The sequence below is a fragment of the Heterodontus francisci genome, chromosome 13 (assembly GCF_036365525.1).
Source record: "Heterodontus francisci isolate sHetFra1 chromosome 13, sHetFra1.hap1, whole genome shotgun sequence".
NCBI classification, from domain to species: domain Eukaryota; kingdom Metazoa; phylum Chordata; class Chondrichthyes; order Heterodontiformes; family Heterodontidae; genus Heterodontus; species Heterodontus francisci.
The window spans coordinates 36,875,119-36,895,215 of record NC_090383.1 but is presented as its reverse complement, the minus strand read 5'-3'; positions in this window follow the sequence as shown (position 1 = coordinate 36,895,215).

Here is a 20,097-nt window from a genome sequence, read left to right as displayed (position 1 = left end):
GAAAACAACCCCCACCTTTTCAGTCTCTCTTCCTAGCTGAAATGCTCCAGCCCAGGCAACATCCTGGTGAATCTCCTCTGCACCCTCTCCAGTGCAATCACATCCTTCCTATAGTGTGGCAGACACGATCTGCCACTGACAAAGCCATGCTGACTATCCCTGATTAATCCCTGCCTCTCCAAGTGGAGATTAATCCTGTCCATTAGAATTTTTTCCAATATTTTCCCTACCACTGATGTGAAACACACCGGCCTGTAATTACCTGGTTTATCCCTACTACCCTTCTTAAATCATGGTACCACATTCGCCATCCTCCAATCTGCTGGTACCTCTCCTGTGGCCAGCGAGGATTTGAAAATTTGTGTCAGAGGCCCTGCAATCTCCTCCCTTACCTCACATAACAGCCTGGGATACATCTCATCTGGGCCTGGGATTTTATCTACTTTTAAGCTCACTAAAACAACTAATACTTCCTCTCTTTCAATCCTAATATGTTCAAGTATATCACAATCCCCCTCCCTCATCTCTACACCTATATCGTCCTTCTCCATAACGAACACAGATGAAAAGTAATCATTTAAAACCTCACCTATGTCCTCCGGCTCCACACACAGATTGCACTTTGGTCCCTAATGGGCCCTACTCTTTTCCTGGTTATCCTCTTGCCCTTGATATACTTACAAAATGCCTTAGGATTTTCCTTTATCTTGCCCGCCAGTGTTTTTTCATGTCCCCTCTTCGCTCTCCTAATTACTTTTTTTAAGTACCCCCCTACACTTTCTATACTCCTCTAGTGCCTCCACTGTTTTCAGCACTCTGAGTTTGCCATAAGCCTCCTTTTTTTTTGCTGATCCATTCCTCTATATCTCTTGACATTCAGGGGTCCCTGGACTTGTTGGTCCTACCCTTCACCTTAACGGGTGAATGTTGGCTCTGAACTCTCACTATTTCCCCTTTGAAAGACTCCCACTGATCTGTTGTCGACTTTTCTACAAGTAGCTGCTCCCAGTCCACTTTGGCCAGATCCTGTTTTATCATCTTAAAATCGGTCTTCCCCCAATTCAGTACCTTTATTTTCGGTCCACCTTTGTTCTTTTCCACAACTACCTTAAATCTTACAAAGTTATGGTCACTACCCCCAAAATGTTCCCCCACTGACACTTCTACCACTTGCCCAGCTTCATTCCCTAGGATTAGGTCCAGTACTGCCCCTTCTCTTGTCAGACTTTCCACACACTGCCTCAAAAAGCTCTCCTGTATGCATTTTAAGAATTCTGCCCCCTTTAAGCCTTTTGCACTCAGACTATCCAGTTGATATTGGGGAAGTTGAAATCCCCTATTATTAACCCATTATTTTTACACGTCTGAGATTTGCCGACATATCTGCTCCTCTACCTCTCCCTGCTTGGCGGCCTATAGTACACTCCCAGCCAAGTGATTGCCCCCTTTTTGTTTTTAAGTTCTACCCATATGGCTTCATTTGAGGAACCTTCAAAGATATCATCCCTCCTTACTGCTGTAATTGACTCCTTGATCAACAGTGTAATGCCACCTCCTCTTTTATCCCCTCCCCTGTCATGCCTGAAGATTCTATACCCTGGAATATTGAGCTGCCAAAATGGGAGGGAAATGGAAAGCAGGACAGTTAGCTTATCATCTGTCATAGGAAAAATGTTAGAATCTATTATTAAAGATGTTATCGCAGGGCACTTTGAAAAATTCAAGCTAATTAGGCAGAGTCAACATGGTTTTGTGAAAGGAAAATCATGTTTAACCAATTTATTGGAGTTCTTTGAAGAAGTAACATGTGCTGTGGATAAAGGGGAACTGGTGGATGTACTGTACTTAGATTTCCAGAAATAGAATTGAGTGTCGTCAGCGTACAATGGAACTTTGTTCCCATGGACAACATCTAGATGAAACATGGAGTGGGGGGCAAAGATAGATTCTTGGAGGACTCCAGAGTTAATAGTGTGTAAGTGGGAAGAGAAGCCTAGGTAGGTGCTTCTGTGGCTATGATTTGATAAGAATGGAACTAGGCAAGGTTTTCCACCCAGCTGGATGACTGAGGAAGGCTGCAGATCACAGATATGTTGCAGCACAGAAGGAGGCCATTTGGCCTGTTGTGTCCATCCCAGTTCTCTGAAAGAGATAGAGGGAATGATGAGTAGGGATAGTTAACCATGATCAGAGTTGCGTAGAATGCCATTTGTGACTTTGCTTTTACTTTGAATAGAGGAGGCTGAGGAGTGACTTAATTGAGGTATACAAAATTATGAGGGGCCTAGATAGAGTAGACAGGAAGGACCTGTTTCCTCTAGCGGAGAGGTCAATTACCAGGGGACACAGATTTAAGGTGATTGATAGAAAGATTAGAGGAGACACAAAGAAAAACCTCGTCACCCAGAGGGTAGGCGTCTGGAATTCGCTGCCTGGATGGTGGTGGAAGCAGAAACCCTCAACTCATTTAAAAGGTACCTGGATCTGCACCTGAAGTGCTGTAACCTGCAAGGCTACGGACCAGGTGCTGGAAGGTGGGATTAGAATGGGCGGCTAGTTTTTTCAGCCAGTGCAAACATGATAGGCTGAATGGCCTCTTTCTGTGCCGTACCTTTTCTAAGGCGTTTGTTAACCAGCTCATCATTACATCACCAAAAAGTGAAAAGCGTACATCTCATACATGTGCTAGAAGTTAGAAGTTGGCCTCACCCACAAAACTCACCACACTCCCAGACTGAATTAATCACCATAGCACATTTCCACGATTTGTGCTCGTTTGAGGGCCTTGGAGGACGCTCTTAAGATTAAGCTTTCTTGGGTACAAGGACACTAATAGGCACTTTTTAAAAGCTTTTGAATACAATCCTTGTTTTAATTCACTAAGAAACTGACTACTGTACACCAATAACAGTAGCAAATGTTCTGCATAGGTTTTTTAAGTAATTTTCAATTGCTTATAATCAGATAACACACAGGTGATGGACTAGAGTCTGAATAAAAATGTATATTTTTTGTGAAAAATTCATTTTCAGCTGTATTAATCAAATTGCATCAAGGAATATTTTTAAAGGAATTTTTTTTTTTAAGTTACATTTTAAAATGTTGCCCGATTGCACTGGTTCATGGAAAATTTTACATTCGGCATTACACAAATGAGCTTGAACCGAAACTTGAGAAAAAAGAACTTTGTAAAACTCGTGCAATTGATGTGCAATTTGCGCCTGGATCTCCAATTGCTGCTAAAGCAGAAACTCTACCCCATCTTCTTTATGTAGAAGTTCAATCGCTCAGTTAGTTATTATCATAGAATTTTACAACACAGAAGAGGCCATTCGGCCCATCATGCCTCCTTCTAAAAGTTCTCCCCTGCTTTCCTCATGGTCCTGCAAGCATTTCCTTTCCAAGTATTTATCCAATTCCCTTTTGAGATTTGCTGTTGAGTCTGCTTCCATCACTCTTTTAGGCAATGCCCTTCCTGATCCAAACAACTCACTGACTGAAAAATGTTAAATTCCCCACAATGTTTCTTTAAACCCACGTAAAAGATTGCAGAAACTCGATTTGCGCTGGATCTAATTGGCACTTAGAATTCTGCAATCTTTTGCATTGATTTTGGGTGAATTGCACCGATAAAACAATTGCACAACTGAACATAAACTCCAGGCTGTTAGATTCCCAGATGTTGAGACTGTCAATAAAAGAGTTCCATAGGGAAAACTAGTGTGTGAAGTGAGCAAATCATTCAATTCGTGATGCTAAGATTATATTTAAGCCATTTGCAAATAAAAAATATTGCAGCTGAAATGTTCAAATTTTCCTTTACTTTGGATCCTCTGAGTGCATACACATTTGGCAGTAGTGATACTGGCCTGTAGTCATTGGGCTTTGACATTAATCTCTTATCATAGAGATTAGAGCTGTCGGCTCAAATAGGTAACTGTAATCGACATGGACATTTGACGTACAAGTTTAAAGACTCCGGTAGAATTTATCTTCTCAGAGACTGTGGCCTGGATTTTATGTCAGGCAGATGGGAGCTGGCCACTGACGTAAAAGTTGGTGGTGAACCCGCTTCCACCCGGCCCGGGGATCCGACCTGCATTTTATGGGTCCCCGGGCTTTAACTGTTCCAAGGCGGGACTTCCACCTGCTTGAGGGAGTAAGTCCTGCCTCATTGAGCTGCTGGCCAATTATCGAGCCGGCAGCTCTTTGTCCCAGAGGTGCCACCAGGAGCGGTGACCACTGCTGGGACTGCATCCCAGCCGAGGACATGGGGCCAGGAGTCCAGGTAAGTTAGGGTTGCCTCGTCAGGCTAATTGGTCGCACCCCAGCGAGGGAATGATGGTCGTTTAGGGGGAAGGGGGCGTCTCGGGTCCTGGGGGTGGTTGGGGAAGCAGGGGCGGCCCTCAATCAGGCACCCTGTGTCCGATTGTCCGGCCCCTAGGACGTCTCCAGGACGCCCGCTTGCCATGGGTAAAATCCCCGTGGACGCAGGTGAAGGCCCTTAAGTGGCTGTTAAGTGGCCACTTAAGGGCCTTGATTGGCCTGGGGCAGGCGGCCAGTTTGTCACCGTGCCCCCAACTGGCCCACGTAAAGCGGGGCGGAGGCGGGAGCAGGTCGGGAAGGCCTCCTGGAGCCTCCCCCTCAATTTTACGCCACCCCCCACCACCATCCAGCTTGCTGGGGTGGCGTAAACATCCAGTCTGTAGCTTTTCTGAATCAAGGTGTTGAAGTGTCTTAAGTTTCTTGAAAATGATCTTGATTTGGTTGAGTAAGTGCAGTGTTTGTTCTCAAATTTCAGGTGACTTTTCAGAAAGTTCATAATTTGTCCTACCCACAGAATGGTAGGTTGTCAATGTAACCCTCTTTCATAAAACTATGGTAGTGAGCCAAGAGAAATATTTTATTGCTTGGTTTTCTCTTGTGCACATTTCAGGAATTCTTCCCCCTCTTCACCCTTTAAATTGTTATCTCCCCCTTGGTGCCATTTTTTTACTGAAGAGATCAAACTAGTCTATTATTTGATTGATCTAAAAAAAAGATTCAGCAATAATTCACTTGGAGGAATAGTCAGAGGCTACAACACTAGCATGTCAACTCGAAGACTAGGAATGTTTTGTAGAATATAAACTCATCAATCACTTATATTAAGTATCCATCTAACTTCAAATCAATTTTCATTAGCTATCTAGCTCAGCAAATTCTCACTTCCCTAACTTTATACAATCAGAATAAGAAACCAGGTTTTAGATCATCAGTGTAACTTTGTTTTCAACTAATTATTGTAAAATTCTCTCCAGTAAGCAGCAGGGTATAGTTATACTACAGAGGAGTTTAATCAATCAGAAATTGAAACTTAGACAAAGAATATGTGGTAAATAAGGCTGGTGAGCAACAGACATAAATAGTCACATGGAATTATAATATCACAGCAATAACAGAGACCTGGCTCAAACAAGGGGAGGAATGGGAACTTAATATTTCTGGCTAGAATGCATTCAGAAAAGATAGGGTAGGAAGAAAAGGAGGGGAGGATGACAGTATTGGTCAAAGATACAGGGCAGAATCTTACCAGCCCCCATGAGGTGGATTTGGAGGTGGAGGCAAGAGTAAATTTAGAAATTTGTGCGTCAGGTCAGCTCCCCAAGGTGTTTCCACCTCTGTGCACTTTTGCCGGAGGTGGGCTAAGAACAGCAGCAGCTGCCCAACTGGGATTGGTGTGCAGACAATTAGGCCAATTTACATGTAATTTGGAACAGTTGAACAGAGTGCCAGGCGATGTTGTGAATGGCGCATTGTACCCCGGCTGTGTCAGACCCCTGGCGGGTGAGAGGAGGCAGCCTCACAGTGGGAGGTCTGAGCATTGTTAATATTCAGGTTATGGAGGAGCTCAGTGGCAGCAAATGGCAAGGCTATAGCTTGCCCATATCGCAGCCTTGCCATTGTGCTCTGAAATAGTCAAGATGGGTGTCTCCACTGGCCATTTTCTTTCAACTTTACAGGCCCTCCATGGACACTAATGGCAGCTGCAATGCCTCCCTGCTGATCCATCAGTCTGGCCTTCTGCAGTGCTCCCACTGGTCTCACAGTGGGGGTTACCTGCCTCCATTGCAGTGGGCCATAATGTCCAGCACTCTCACATCAGGAACCTGCCCACTGTCCTTAAGCGTACAACGAAGGCAGAAGTGGCCTCCTAACTGGCCATCTTGCTTAAGGTTTCCCAATGACTGTGTGAGGTCCCTTTTCCAAGAGCAGAAGCTTCTGGCACAGTTACAGCACTAGAAAAGGATAATCTACTTGAGGATTCAAATGCAGGATCTATTTGGTTAGAATCAATTAAGACCAGAGAAGATAAAATAATAAAATCAAAATATCTGGAATAAAAAGCCAGTATCAGTAAAGGTGACCATTAAATGACCAGAATGTCGTAAAAACTGATCTGGTTCACTAATGTCCTTAAAGGAATGATATCTGCTGTTCTTACCCAGTCTGGCCAAGATGTGACTCCAGACCCACAGCAATGTGGTTGACCCTTAACTGCCCTCTGAAATTGCCGAGCTAGCTCCTCAGGTGTATCTAACTGCTACAGAAAAATCTAATAAGAATAAAACCAGACGGACCGCTCAGTATTGACCAAGGCGCCGGACACGACAAAGGCACACCCTGTCCAGTGGACCCTGTAAAGTCCTTCTCACTTGCATCTGGGGACTTGTGCCAAAATTGGGAGAATTGCCACACAAACTAGTCAAGTGACATACAGCCTGACATAGTCATACTCACAGGATCATGCCTTACAGCCAATGTCCAAGACTCCTCCATCACCATTCCTGGGTATGTTCTGTCCCACCGGCATAACGGACCCACTTAAGATGGTGACACAGTGGTACACAGTCGGAAGGGAGTGGTCCTAGGAATCCTCAAAATTGATTCCGGATCCCAGGATGTCTCATGGCATTAGATCAAACATGGGCAAGGAAATCTCTTGCTGATTACCACCTATTGCCCTCCCTCAGCTAATGAATCAGTACTCATCCATGTTGAACACCACTTGAAAGAAGCGCTGAGTGTAGCAAGAGCACAGAATGTACTCTGGGTGGGGGACTTCAATGTCCATCACCAACAGTGGCTTGGTAGCACCACTGCTGACTAAGCTGGCAGAGTCCTGAAGGATATAACGGGCAGACTGGGCTTGCGGCACATGGGTGGGAGTACCAACAAGAGGGAAAAACCTACTTGACCATCCCCTCCCCAATCTACCTGTCACAGATGCATCTATCCACAACAATAGTGATAGGAGTGACCACCACATAGTCCTTAGAGTCATAGTCATAGAGTCGTACAGCACAGAAACAGGCCCTTCGGCCCCTGCGTCCATGCCGACCATAATGCCTGTCTATACTAATCCCACCTGCCTGCATTAATTCCATATCCCTCTATGTCTTTCTCATTCAAGTACCTGTCCAGATGCCTCTTAAATGTTATTACTGTTCCTGCCTCCACCACCTCCTCAGGCAGCTCATTCCAGATACCCACTATTCTTTGTGAGAAAAATTTACCCCTTTGATCCCCTTTAAACCTCCTCCCTCTCACCTTAAATCTATGCCCTCTAGTTTTAGTCACCCTTACCATGGGAAACAGATTCTGGCTATCTAGCCTATCTATGCCTCTCATAATTTTATATACCTCTATCATGTCCCCTCTCAGCCTCCTTCACTCCAGGGAAAACAGACCCAGGCTATCCAATCTCTCTTTATAACTCAAGCCCTCCAAACCAGGCAACATCCTTGTGAATCTTTTCTGCACCCTCTCTAGCTTAATCACATCTTTCCTGTAGTGCGGCGACCAGAACTGCACACAGTACTCCAAATGCGGCCTAACCAATGTTATGTACGACTGTAACATGACGTCCCAACTCTTGTACTCAATGCCTCGGCCGATAATCGCAAGCATGCCAAATGCCTTCTTCACCACCCTGTCTACCTGTGTTGCCACATTCGGGGAACTATGTACTTGCACCCCAAGGTCTCTCTGCTCAACAACACTCCCCAGGGGCCTGCCGTTCACTGTATATGTCCTGCCCTGGTTTAACTTCGCAAAATGCATCACTTTGCACTTGCCTGCATTAAATTCCATTTGCCAATCCCTTGTCCACTTTCCCAGTTGATCTATATCCTGTTGTAACCTTAGACAACCTTCTTCACTGTCCACTATACCACCAATTTTGGTGTCATCTGCAAACTTACTAATCATGCCCCCTACATTATCATCCAAGTCATTAATATATATGAGAAACAACAGAGGGCCCAGCACCGATCCCTGCGGCACACCACTGGTCACCAGCCTCTAATCTGAAAAACAACCCTCCACTACCACCTTCTGCCTCCTGTCACCAAGCCAATTTTGTATCCAATTGGCTAGCTCACCCTGGATCCCATGTGTTTGAAACTTTCGGACCAGCCTACCATGCGGGACCTTGTCAAAAGCCTTGCTAAAGTTCATGTAGACAATGTCCACTGCCCTGCCCTCGTCAATCCTCTTGGTCACCTCAAAAAATGCAATCAAATTCCTGAGACATGATTTCCCACGCACAAAGCCATGCTGACTATCCCTAATCAGACCTTGCATTTCCAAATGCATATAAATCCTGTCTCTCAGAATCCCTTCCAATAACTTTCCCACCACTGATGTAAGGCTTACTGGCCTGTAGTTCCCTGGCTTATCCTTGCTGCCCTTGTTAAATAAAGGCAGTACATTAGCTATCCTCCAGTCTTCCAGTACCTCACCCATGGCTAACGATGATACAAAAATCTCTGCCAGGGCCCCAGCAATCTCCTCCCTTGCTTCCCATAGCATCCTAGGATACACCTGGTCAGGCCCTAGGGATTTATCCACCTTAATGTGCTTCAAAATCTCCAACACCTCCTCCTTTGTAATGTTGATATGCTCCAGGATATTGCTGTTCCCTCCCTTGAACTCAGTAGCTTCCATGACCTTCTCCACGGTAAATACAGACGAGAAGTATTCATTTAAGACCTTGCCTATTTCCCGTGGCTCCACATATAGATTGCCACACTGATCCTTAAGGAGACCTACTCTCTCCCTAGCTACCCTTTTACTCTTAATATACTTATAGAATCTTTTAGGATTCTCCTTTATCTTATCTGCCAGGGAAATCTCATGGCCCATTATCGCCCTCCTAATTTCCTTCTTAAGTGTATTCCTACATCCCTTAAACTCCTCGAGTGACTCGCTCGATCCCAGCTGCCTATACCTGACATATGCCTCCTTCTTTGTCCCAAGCAGACCCTCAATATCCCTCATCAACCAAGGTTCCCTAAACTTGCCAGCCTTGCTCTTCAATGTAACAGGAACATAAAGTCATAGAGAGATACAGCACTGAAACAGGCCCTTTGGCCCACTGAGTCTGTGCCGACTATCAACCACCCATTTATATTAATCCTACATTAATCCCATATTCCCTACCACATCCCCACAATTCTCCTACCACCTACCTACACTAGGAGCAATTTATAATGACCAATTTACCTATCAACCTGCAAGCCTTTGGCTGTGGGAGGAAACCGGAGCACCCGGCTGTAACCCACAGGGAGAACTTGCAAACACACAGGCAGTACCCAGAACCAAACCCGGGTCACTGGAGAGTTAACGTTTCGGGTCAGTGACCCTTCTTCGGAACGGAGAAGGGTCACTGACCCGAAACGTTAACTCTGCTTCTCTTTCCACAGATGCTGCCAGACCTGCTGAGTGATTCCAGCATTTCTTGTTTTTGTCCCGGGTCACTGGAGCTGTGAGGCTGCGGTGCTCACCACTGCACCACTGTGCCAGCCCTGAACTCTTCCTATCTCACTTTTAAAAGCCTCCCACTTGCCAGATGTCCCTTTACCTGTAAACAGCCTTTCCCAATCAACTTTTGAGAGTTCCTGTCTCATGCTATTGAAATTAGCCTTCCCCCAATTTAGGACTTCAACTTGAGGACCAGTCCTATCCTTTTCCATAACTATCTTGAAGCTAATAGAGTTATGGTCACTGGTCCCAAAGTGCTCCCCCACTGACACATCAACCACCCGCCCAGCCACATTTCCTAAGAGGAGGTCGAGTGTAGCCCCTTCTCGAGTAGGGCCATCCACATACTGCTTCAGAACACTATTCTGGACACACTTAAATTCTTCCCCATCTGATCCCTTAGCACTAAGGCAGTCCCAGTCAATATTAGGGAAGCTAAAATCACCTACTATTACAACCCTATAATTCCTACACCTATCTATCATTTCCCTACATATATGCTCCTCCATTTCCCTCTGACTATTGGGGGGCCTATAGTATAATCCCATCAAAGTGATCACCCCTTTCTTATTTCTAAGTTCTACCCATATGGCCTCACTGGACGTTCACCCCAGGATATCCTAAGTACTGCCGTGATGTCCTCCCTAATCAATAGTCCACCTCCCCCTCCTCTCTTACCTCTACCTCTGTCACGCCAGAAGCATTGGTACCCCAGAACATTGAGCTGCCAGTCCTGCCCATCCCTCAACCACGTTTCCGTAATAGCTATAATATCACAATCCCATGTACCGATCCATGCTCTGAGTTCATCTGCCTCACCTGTAAGGCTTCCTGCATTAAAGTAAATGCAGTTTAGCCTACCAGACCTTCCACACTCTCTGTCCTGCCCCTGCCCGGCCTGCCTACTGGGCTTGCTTGCTTTAACCTCTACATTTGCCTCAACTATCTCATCGGAGAGACTACTACTTTGGGTCCCACCCCCCTGCCAGACTAGTTTAAACCCTCCCGAGTAGTACTACCAAACCTCCCTGCAAGGATATTGGTCCCCTTCCAGTTCAGATGCAACCTGTCCCTCTTGTATAGGTCACCTCTGCACCAGAAGAGATCCCAATGGTCCAAGTAGCTGAAGCCCTCCCGCCAACACCAGCTCTTCAGCAATGCATTCATTTGCCTAATCCTCATATTCCTACCCTCACTAGCACGTGGCACAGGGAGTAATCCTGAGATTACAACCCAAGAGGTCCTGCTTTTTAACCTTCTGCCTCACTCCTTATATTCACTTTGCAGGACCTCATCTCTCTTCCTGCCTATGTCGTTAGTACCAATATGGACCCCGACTTCTGGCTGCTTACCCGCCCCTTTCAGAATGCCCTGTGCCCGCTCAGAGACATCCTTGACCCTGGCACCAGGCAGACAACACACTATCCTGGATTCTCACTCGCGGCCACAGAAACGCCCATCTGTGCCTCTGACTATAGAGTCCCCTATCACTACTGCTCGCCTACACTTTGACCTTCCCTGCTGTACAACAGAGCCAGTCGTGGTGTCATTGACCTGGCTGCTGCTGCTGCTTTCCCCTGAGAGGCCATCCCCCCAACAGTATCCAAAACAGCATACTTGTTATTGAGGGGAATAGTCCTTGTGGAGACAAACTACCATACTCACACTGAGGACACCCTCCATCATGTTGTGTGGCACTACCATTGTGCTAAATAAAATAGATTCATAATAGATCTAGAAACTCAACACTGGATATCCATGGGTGCCATTGGCCATCAGCAGATACAGAATTGTATTCAACCACAATCTTTAACCTCATGGTCTGGCATATCCCACATTCTACTATTACCATCAAGCCAGGAGATCAACCCTGGTTCAATGAGAAGTGGAGAAAGCATACCAGAAGTAGCTGCAGGTGTACCTAAAAGTGAGGTGCCAACTTGGCGAAGCTACAACACAGGACTACATGCATGCTGAACAGAGCAGCATGTTATAGACAGAGTTAAGCGATCTCAAACCAGTAGATGAGTTCAAAGCTCTGCAGATCTGTCATATCCAATCGTGAATGGTGGTGGACAATTAAACAACTAACAGAAGGAGTAGCCTTCATGAACATCCCATCCTCACTGATGGTGGACCCTTGCTTGTGGGTGCAAAATAAGGCCAAGTTGCTGATCCATCTCGGCCTCCTCCTGAGGTTCCCAGCATCGCAGAAGTCGGTCTTCAGCCAAAGCAATTCACTCCACGTGATATCAAGAAATGGCTGAGTGCATTGGATACAGTAAAGTCTATGGGCCCCAACATCATCCCAGCTGTCGTGCTAAAGTCTTGTGCTTCAGAACTAGTCACACCTCTAGCCAAGTTATTCCAGTACAATTACAGCACTGACATTTACCCAACAAAGTGGAAAATCGCCCAGGTATGTCATCTCCACAAAAGACAGGACATACCAAATCCAACCCGTGATGGGGCTCGTGCTAAAAGATTTTGGGGGGAATTTTATGCTCTCTCTCACAGCGGGTTTGGAGGCGGGGAGCACATAAGATGGGTGGGATGGTGGCGCGGAGGGGCTCCTGCCACCATCCCACCTCCGCCAAAATTTAGTCCGGGGCAGAAAGGCCTGTGAACAGCTTTTCCACCCCGCCGTCAATTGATGCCTTTAACTGGGCAATTAATCCCCAATTAAAGGCCTCATCCTCCCTCCAGCACAATTAGCCATGTGGCAGGCGGCCCTGTCGTCGCAGGGGAAGCATGGCACAAGAAACTGTGTGACTGATTGCTGGCTGCAGGGGTGGGCCATCGTTAAAAGGCAGTTAGTGCTTGAATGAGGGACTTGGCATCGGGAAGGAGGAGGCCCACTGACAGCCAACCCTTTGTCCTTGCTAGCGACCTCCCTACACTTCCATCTCCCATGACCCCCACCCCACGAGACCCCTCCTCCTCTGACCTAACTGTGGCCTGGGTCCAGCACTGCTCCTGAGCCTCCTGTAGGTGCTCCACTGGTAGCAGTCACCGCTTCCATGGTGGCGCTGCTCAGTGTAAGGGCTGTTGGCCTCAGATTGGCCGGCAACTCTCCAAAAGCAGGACTTCCAGCAACGGGGTCCTTGATCTTGTGAAAGGTCCGCTGCTGTGCACTTTAGTGCCTTCTTGGCACTAGATTCAGTGGGCCTTTATGGAGAAGATGCCACGCCGGGTTCTCGGCATCGTTTTTTCTGGACGTCGAGTCCCCCGTCACAAGCATAAAATCTAGGCCTTCATCCTGACTTCAATGATTCTGGACAAACAAATTGCTCGCAGACATTAGTGCAATAGCCTGCAGCATGACAAGGAGGATGAACAGAGGCGACGCAGAGCAGGGCAAGTTTCTGGAAAAGAGAAAAAGTTGGAGAAGGCCTCTCAGTAGGAAGTCATATCTGCTCAGTGTTCGGAGAGCAATTATCTTACCTCAACCCCAGAGAGGTATAGTGTATCAGATGTGTCCGCTTCACTAAGTACATCCCCAATGAAATCTGCCACCTACTGCAGCCACAACTGCAGCCTCAAAACAGGGCAAGGATGGCACTGCCATTGGCTGTGAAGATGACTGTCACCATGAACTTATATGTGTTTGGCTCCTTCCAGGCTGGAGCAGGCAATATTTGCAACATCCCCCAGTTTGGCGTTCACTGTTGCATAAGGGAGGTTACTGAGGTTCTGTATTCCAAGGGAGCGGAACACATTTCACTCTCTCTTGTCAGCAAGAAGCAGGTGGAGCAAAAGCACATGACTTCATGAGAATTGCGGGTTTCCTCTTAGTGCAGGGTGCTATTGACTGCAAGCGCGTCGCTTTCCGGGTGCCACATGTCAACTCTGATAATGTACTGCAACCAGAAGGGATTCCGCTCCCTCAGTGTTCAGTTGGTGTGTGACCATACTCAACGTATCATGCAAGATGACAAGGTCGATCCACTGACCACATGGCTTCTAACTTCAGTGAGCAGCCCATGTAGGTGTGGCAGCATGTGCATAAAGAAAACCACACTGCTACACAAAACGTGATCGAGCAGATTGATAGGATAACAGTGGCGCTTCCTGGATTACTCTGGAAGAACCCTGCAATGCTCAGCAGAGTGTCTGCTGCATGCTGCACAACCTCGCCATCAAGAGGTGACAGACCTTTCCACCAGCTGGGGAAAAGAAGGAGGAAAAGAGGAGGAGGCATTCAACACACCTCCTTTCTGACCAGGATGTCTGTGACCTACTCACCTGACTGTGGTAACAGTGAACCCATACTCAATTCACCAACAGTTCTATCTCATACCTTCCCTCTGTTACTATCCCTCACAGCATCTTCTTGGCCACAATACTAAAATAAAAGACACCACTAAACAAATATTCCAAACTAAATTTATAAATCAAACATTGCCATATTGCAGACAAAGGTTAACCCAATACTCTTGTGCATTACCTTAGTACCTGTCTTCTGTGTGCTTTTGCCTGACCTAGTGCAGCCCCAGTGGCTACAGCATGGTGGTTGAAGGATACTGACTTTAAGTGGCAGATACTGCAGATAGCCTGGCAAGATGACCTTGAGCAGCTCTGGCCCTAGAAGGTCCAGCTTTGGACTATATCATCTCAGCATCGGTGGCAGCAGACTGGACTGGCTGGCCAACAGGCAACAGCAAGGGCACTGGTGGAGTGGCAATGGTTGGAGGATGAATGTTGTCATCCTGGGAGACAGCAGCAGGTTCGTGCTCCACGGAGCCACTGCCACTCCCCCAGTGCTGCGCCTCAATCCCAGTAATCTATTGGAGGACAGATTGCTGGACTGCTGTGAAAGCCTCCAAGCCCCTCGGAACACTGGAATCTGCAGCAGTCTGAGCCTTTGTTGCAGCAAGCTGAGCTTGTATGACTTCAGTCTGATCTTCCACTGCAGCACCCAGACGTTGGGTGGCTTGTGCTTGTGCTGCAATGGAAGCTGTGACATTGGCCATCAGACCCTTCATGATGGATGGTTCTGCAAGTGTTCTCATGGAGTTGGCCACCACTTCTACACTGTAGAGAATAGGCTCCTAGCTCTGCGCAAAGCCCTGTGCCAAATTCATGCCAGACTCCTCCACATTCCTTCTCATTGACCACAGGCTTTCTGGCAGGTCTGCCAATGCACCAAGCATTTAGGCTGCATACCCATCGGCCTTCTTCTTTCGGCCACGCTATTGAACTCCTTATTTGAGTCCTCTGAAGCAGAACTCGTACGTGACCTCATCCTCAGGGGAGCTGGCACCTGTACTACCCTTGTCCCCTGCCCTGGCTGCAAGTCATTGCTGCCTGTTGCCTTACCAGGCTTGATTTTATGGGCCCCCCCTAAGACGGGAGGACCCATAGAATTGCAGCGGGGGGCTAAGGGCCTGTCGCCAAGAGATTTTGTCGGGTGTGGGTTAGGCCCATTAGCGGCCACTTGAGGGCCTCTTCTTCCCACTGCTGGGATTTAACCAGCGGCAGGTGGGGGTGCCTTCGCCACGTGAGGAAGTCACCCAGTAATATGAGGTGCCCTCCTTGTAGGCTTGGGGGAGGTCCATCCTCCGGGGCAATCTGTGGCCCGTGCAGGACTCCCACCAGGAAAAACTCCAACTTCCTGGAACCCCCTCCCCCTGCACTATACACCCAACCTCCCACCACCACCACCCCTCCCCCCCCGACTGACCCCACCTCGCCAGGGCCTTCTGGACTGACCCTGGTGACTGCCTCACTTGCCTGAGGTCCAGGTCTTCAGCGCTGGGTTAGGGTCCAAGGCCTCTGCAGTATAGGCAGTGGCCACCGCTCACAATGGCGCTGCTGCTACTGCTGAGGGGCCAGTCCTGTGATTGGCCAGCAGCTCTTGGACGCGGAATCCCCATCTTTAAAGGGACGAGGATCACACTGCCAGCCACTTAAGTGCCCAAGCAATGACAGATCATGCTGGGGTGGCTCGGAAAGGCCGAGGCAAGGCCTTTTTGGCCCAGTGCCAGGAGCCACACTCATGCCACAAAATCTAGCCCACCATGTGCAAATCCCACCTCTAAAGTATGCACACTGTCAGTATCTGAGCTGAAGGCCTCAAGTGTGAGAGTGATGACAGTGTTTCTTGATCATCTGTGTCTTATTGTTGTTTGACACAATGATTGACTTCTTCAATAAGATAGTCACAGATGGCAGAGGCAATTAAGCCACACAATGAAATGTGTTTATCCAAAATTAGAATGATTTGTCTCAATCATTGGATTGCTGTGAACTGCTATGTAACTGTAAATAATAACTACATGTTTAGGAGATTTGGAACCACGATGTCTGGGTGTGCCACCCCAGATTCCGTGGAAATGCTAATCCCAAAGAACAGTTACATCAGAACGGAGTCTGATATATAATGGAATATTCATGAACCAGGATATGTGAGATTATTGCAATATGTAAGAAAGCACAGATTTGGGGATGGGTTTGTGGAAAACATTGTCTTCAGAGTGATTTTCTTTCTTTTTGGTAGTGTGGGGAATTTTTTTTTTAAATGTGCATTTTAGCAGTAGCTTTTCAGAAGCAGACAGCAAGACAGAAGCAGTAGGTTTTCTGAAGCAGACAGCAGTACAGAAGCATTGCCTTTCCAGAAGCAGACAGCAGTACAGAAGCAGCATCTTTTCAGAAGCAGACAGCAATACAGAAGCAGCATCTTTTCAGAAGCAGACAGCAATACAGAAGCAGAAGCTTTTCAGAAGCAGACAGCAATACAGAAGTGATAGCTTTTCTGAAGCAGAAAGCAGAACAGAAGCAGTAGTTTTACTGAAGCAGAACGCAGTACAGAAGCTGTAGCTTTTCTGCAGCCATCAGCAGGACAAAAGCAGGAGCTTCTCTGAAGCAGACAGCAGTAAAAAAGCAGTGTCTTTTCAGAAGCAGACAGCAGTCCAGAAGCAGTCGCTTTTCTGAAGCAGACAGCAGTACAGAAGCAGTCGCTTTTCTGAAGCAGACAGCAGGACAGAAGCAGCAGTTTTTCAGAAGCAGACAGCAGTACAGAAGCAGCAGCTTCTCTGGAGCAGACAGCAGTACAGAAGCAGTAGCTTCTCTGAAGCAGACAGCCGGACAGAAGCAGTAGTTTTTCAGAAGCAGACAGCAGAACTGAAGCAGCAGCTTCTCTGGAGCAGACAGCAGTACAGAAGCAGTAGCTTTACTGAAGCAGACAGCAGTACAGAAGCTGTAGCTTTACTGAAGCAGACAGCAGCACAGAAACAGCAGCTTTTCAGAAGCAGACCGCAGTACAGAAGCAGCAGCCATTCTGAAGCAGACAGCAGTACAGAAGCAGTAGCTATTCTGAAGCAGACAGCAGTACAGAAGGAGTAGCTTTTCTGAAGCAGACAGCAGTACAGAAGTAGTAGCTTTTCAGAAGCAGACAGCAGTACAGAAGCAGTTGCTTTTCAGAAGCAGACAGCAGTACAGAAGCAGTAGCTTTTCTGCAGCCATCAGCAGGACAAAAGCAGGAGCTTCTCTGAAGCAGACAGCAGTAAAAAAGCAGTGTCTTTTCAGAAGCAGACAGCAGTACAGAAGTAGTAGCTTTTCTGAAGCAGACAGCAGTGCAGCAACAGTAGATTTTCAGAAGCAGACTGCAGTACAGAAGCAGTAGCTTTTCAGAAGCAGACAGCAAGACAGAAGCAGTAGCTTTACAGAAGCAGACAGCAGTACAGAAGTAGTAGCTTTACTGAAGCAGACAGCAGTACAGAAGCAGTAGCTTTACTGAAGCAGACAACAGTCCGGTAACAGTAGCTATTCTGAAGAAGACAGCAGTGCAGAAGCAGTAGCTTCTCTGAAGCAGACAGCAGTACTGTAGTAGCTTTTCAGAAGCAGACAGCAGTACAGAAGCAGTAGCTTTATGGAAGTAGACAGCAGTACAGAAGTAGTAGCTTTTCAGAAACAGACAGCAGCACAGAAGCAGGAGCTTCTCTGAAGCAGACAGCAGTACAGTAGTAGCTTTTCAGAAGCAGACAGCAGTACAGAAGCAGTAGCTTTATGGAAGTAGACAGCAGTACAGAAGCAGTAGCTTTTCAGAAGCAGACAGCAGTACAGAAGCAGTTGCTTTTCATAAGCAGACAGCAGTGCAGAAGCAGTAGCTTTTCAGGAGCAGACAGCAGTACAGAAGCAGTAGCTTTTCAGAAGCAGATAGCAGTACAGAAGCAGTAGCTTTTCAGAAGCAGACAACAGTACAGAAGCAGTAGCTTTTCAGATGCAGACATCAGTACAGAAGCAGTAGCTTTTCAGATGCAGACAGCAGTACAGAAGCAGTAGCTTTTCAGAAGCAGACAGCAGTACAGAAGCAGTAGCTTTTCAGAAGCAGACAGCAGTACAGAAGCAGTAGCTTTTCAGAAGCAGACAGCAGTGCAGAAACAGTAGCTTTTCAGAAGCAGACAGCAGGACAGAAGCAGTAGCTTTTCAGAAGCAGACAGCAGTGCAGAAACAGTAGCTTTTCAGAAGCAGACAGCAGTACAGAAGCAGTAGCTTTTCAGAAGCAGACAGCAGTATAGAAGCAGTAGCTTTTCAGAAGCAGACAGCAGTGCAGAAACAGTAGCTTTTCAGAAGCAGACAGCAGTACAGAAACAGTAGCTTTTCAGAAGCAGACAGCAGTATAGAAGCAGTAGCTTTTCAGAAGCAGACAGCAGTGCAGCAACAGTAGCTTTTCAGAAGCAGACAGCAGTACAGAAGCAGTAGCTTTTCAGAAGCAGACAGCAAGACAGAAGCAGTAGCTTTACAGAAGCAGACAGCAGTACAGAAGTAGTAGCTTTACTGAAGCAGACAGCAGTACAGAAGCAGTAGCTTTACTGAAGCAGACAACAGTCCGGTAACAGTAGCTATTCTGAAGAAGACAGCAGTACAGAAGCAGTAGCTTTTCAGAAGCAGACAGCAGTGCAGAAACAGTAGCTTTTCAGATGCAGACAGCAGTACAGAAGCAGTAGCTTTCCAGATGCAGACAGCAGTACAGAAGCAGTAGCTTTTCAGAAGCAGACAGCAGTACAGAAGCAGTAGCTTTTCAGATGCAGACAGCAGTATAGAAGCAGTAGCTTTTCAGAAGCAGACAGCAGTGCAGAAACAGTAGCTTTTCAGAAGCAGACAGCAGTACAGAAGCAGTAGCTTTTCAGATGCAGACAGCAGTGCAGAAACAGTAGCTTTTCAGAAGCAGACAGCAGTACAGAAGCAGAAGCATTTCAGCTGCAGACAGGAGTATAGAAGCAGTAGCTTTTCAGAAGCAGACAGCAGTACAGAAGCAGTAGCTTTTCAGAAGCAGACAGCAGTGCAGAAACAGTAGCTTTTCAGAAGCAGACAGCAGTGCAGAAACAGTAGCTTTTCAGAAGCAGGCAGCAGTACAGAAGCAGTAGCTTTTCAGAAGCAGACAGCAGTGCAGAAACAGTAGCTTTTCAGATGCAGACAGCAGTACAGAAGCAGTAGCTTTTCAGATGCAGACAGCAGAACAGAAGCAGTCGCTTTTCTGATGCAGACAGCAGTACAGAAGCAGTCGCTTTTCAGATGCAGACAGCAGTACAGAAACAGTAGCTTTTCAGAAGCAGACAGCAGTACAGAAGCAGTAGCTTTTCAGAAGCAGATAGCAGTACAGAAGCAGTAGCTTTTCAGAAGCAGACAGCAGTGCAGAAACAGTAGCTTTTCAGAAGCAGACAGCAGTGCAGAAACAGTAGCTTTTCAGAAGCAGACAGCAGTACAGAAGCAGCAGCTTTTCAGATGCAGACAGCAGTATAGAAGCAGTAGCTATTCTGATGCAGACAGCAGTACAGAAGCAGTAGCTTTTCAGATGCAGACAGCAGTATAGAAGCAGTAGCTTTTCAGAAGCAGACAGCAGTGCAGAAACAGTAGCTTTTCAGAAGCAGACAGCAGTACAGAAACAGTAGCTTTTCAGATGCAGACAACAGTATAGAAGCAGTAGCTTTTCAGAAGCAGACAGCAGTGCAGAAAAAGTAGCTTTTCAGAAGCAGACAGCAGTACAGAAGCAGTAGCTTTTCAGATGCAGACAGCAGTATAGAAGCAGTAGCTTTTCAGAAGCAGACAGCAGTGCAGAAACAGTAGCTTTTCAGATGCAGACAGCAGTACAGAAGCAGTAGCTTTTCAGATGCAGACAGCAGTACAGGAGCAGTAGCTTTTCAGAAGCAGACAGCAGTACAGAAGCAGTAGCTTTTCAGAAGCAGACAGCAGTGCAGAAACAGTAGCTTTTCAGAAGCAGACAGCAGTGCAGAAACAGTAGCTTTTCAGAAGCAGACAGCAGTACAGAAGCAATAGCTTTTCAGAAGCAGA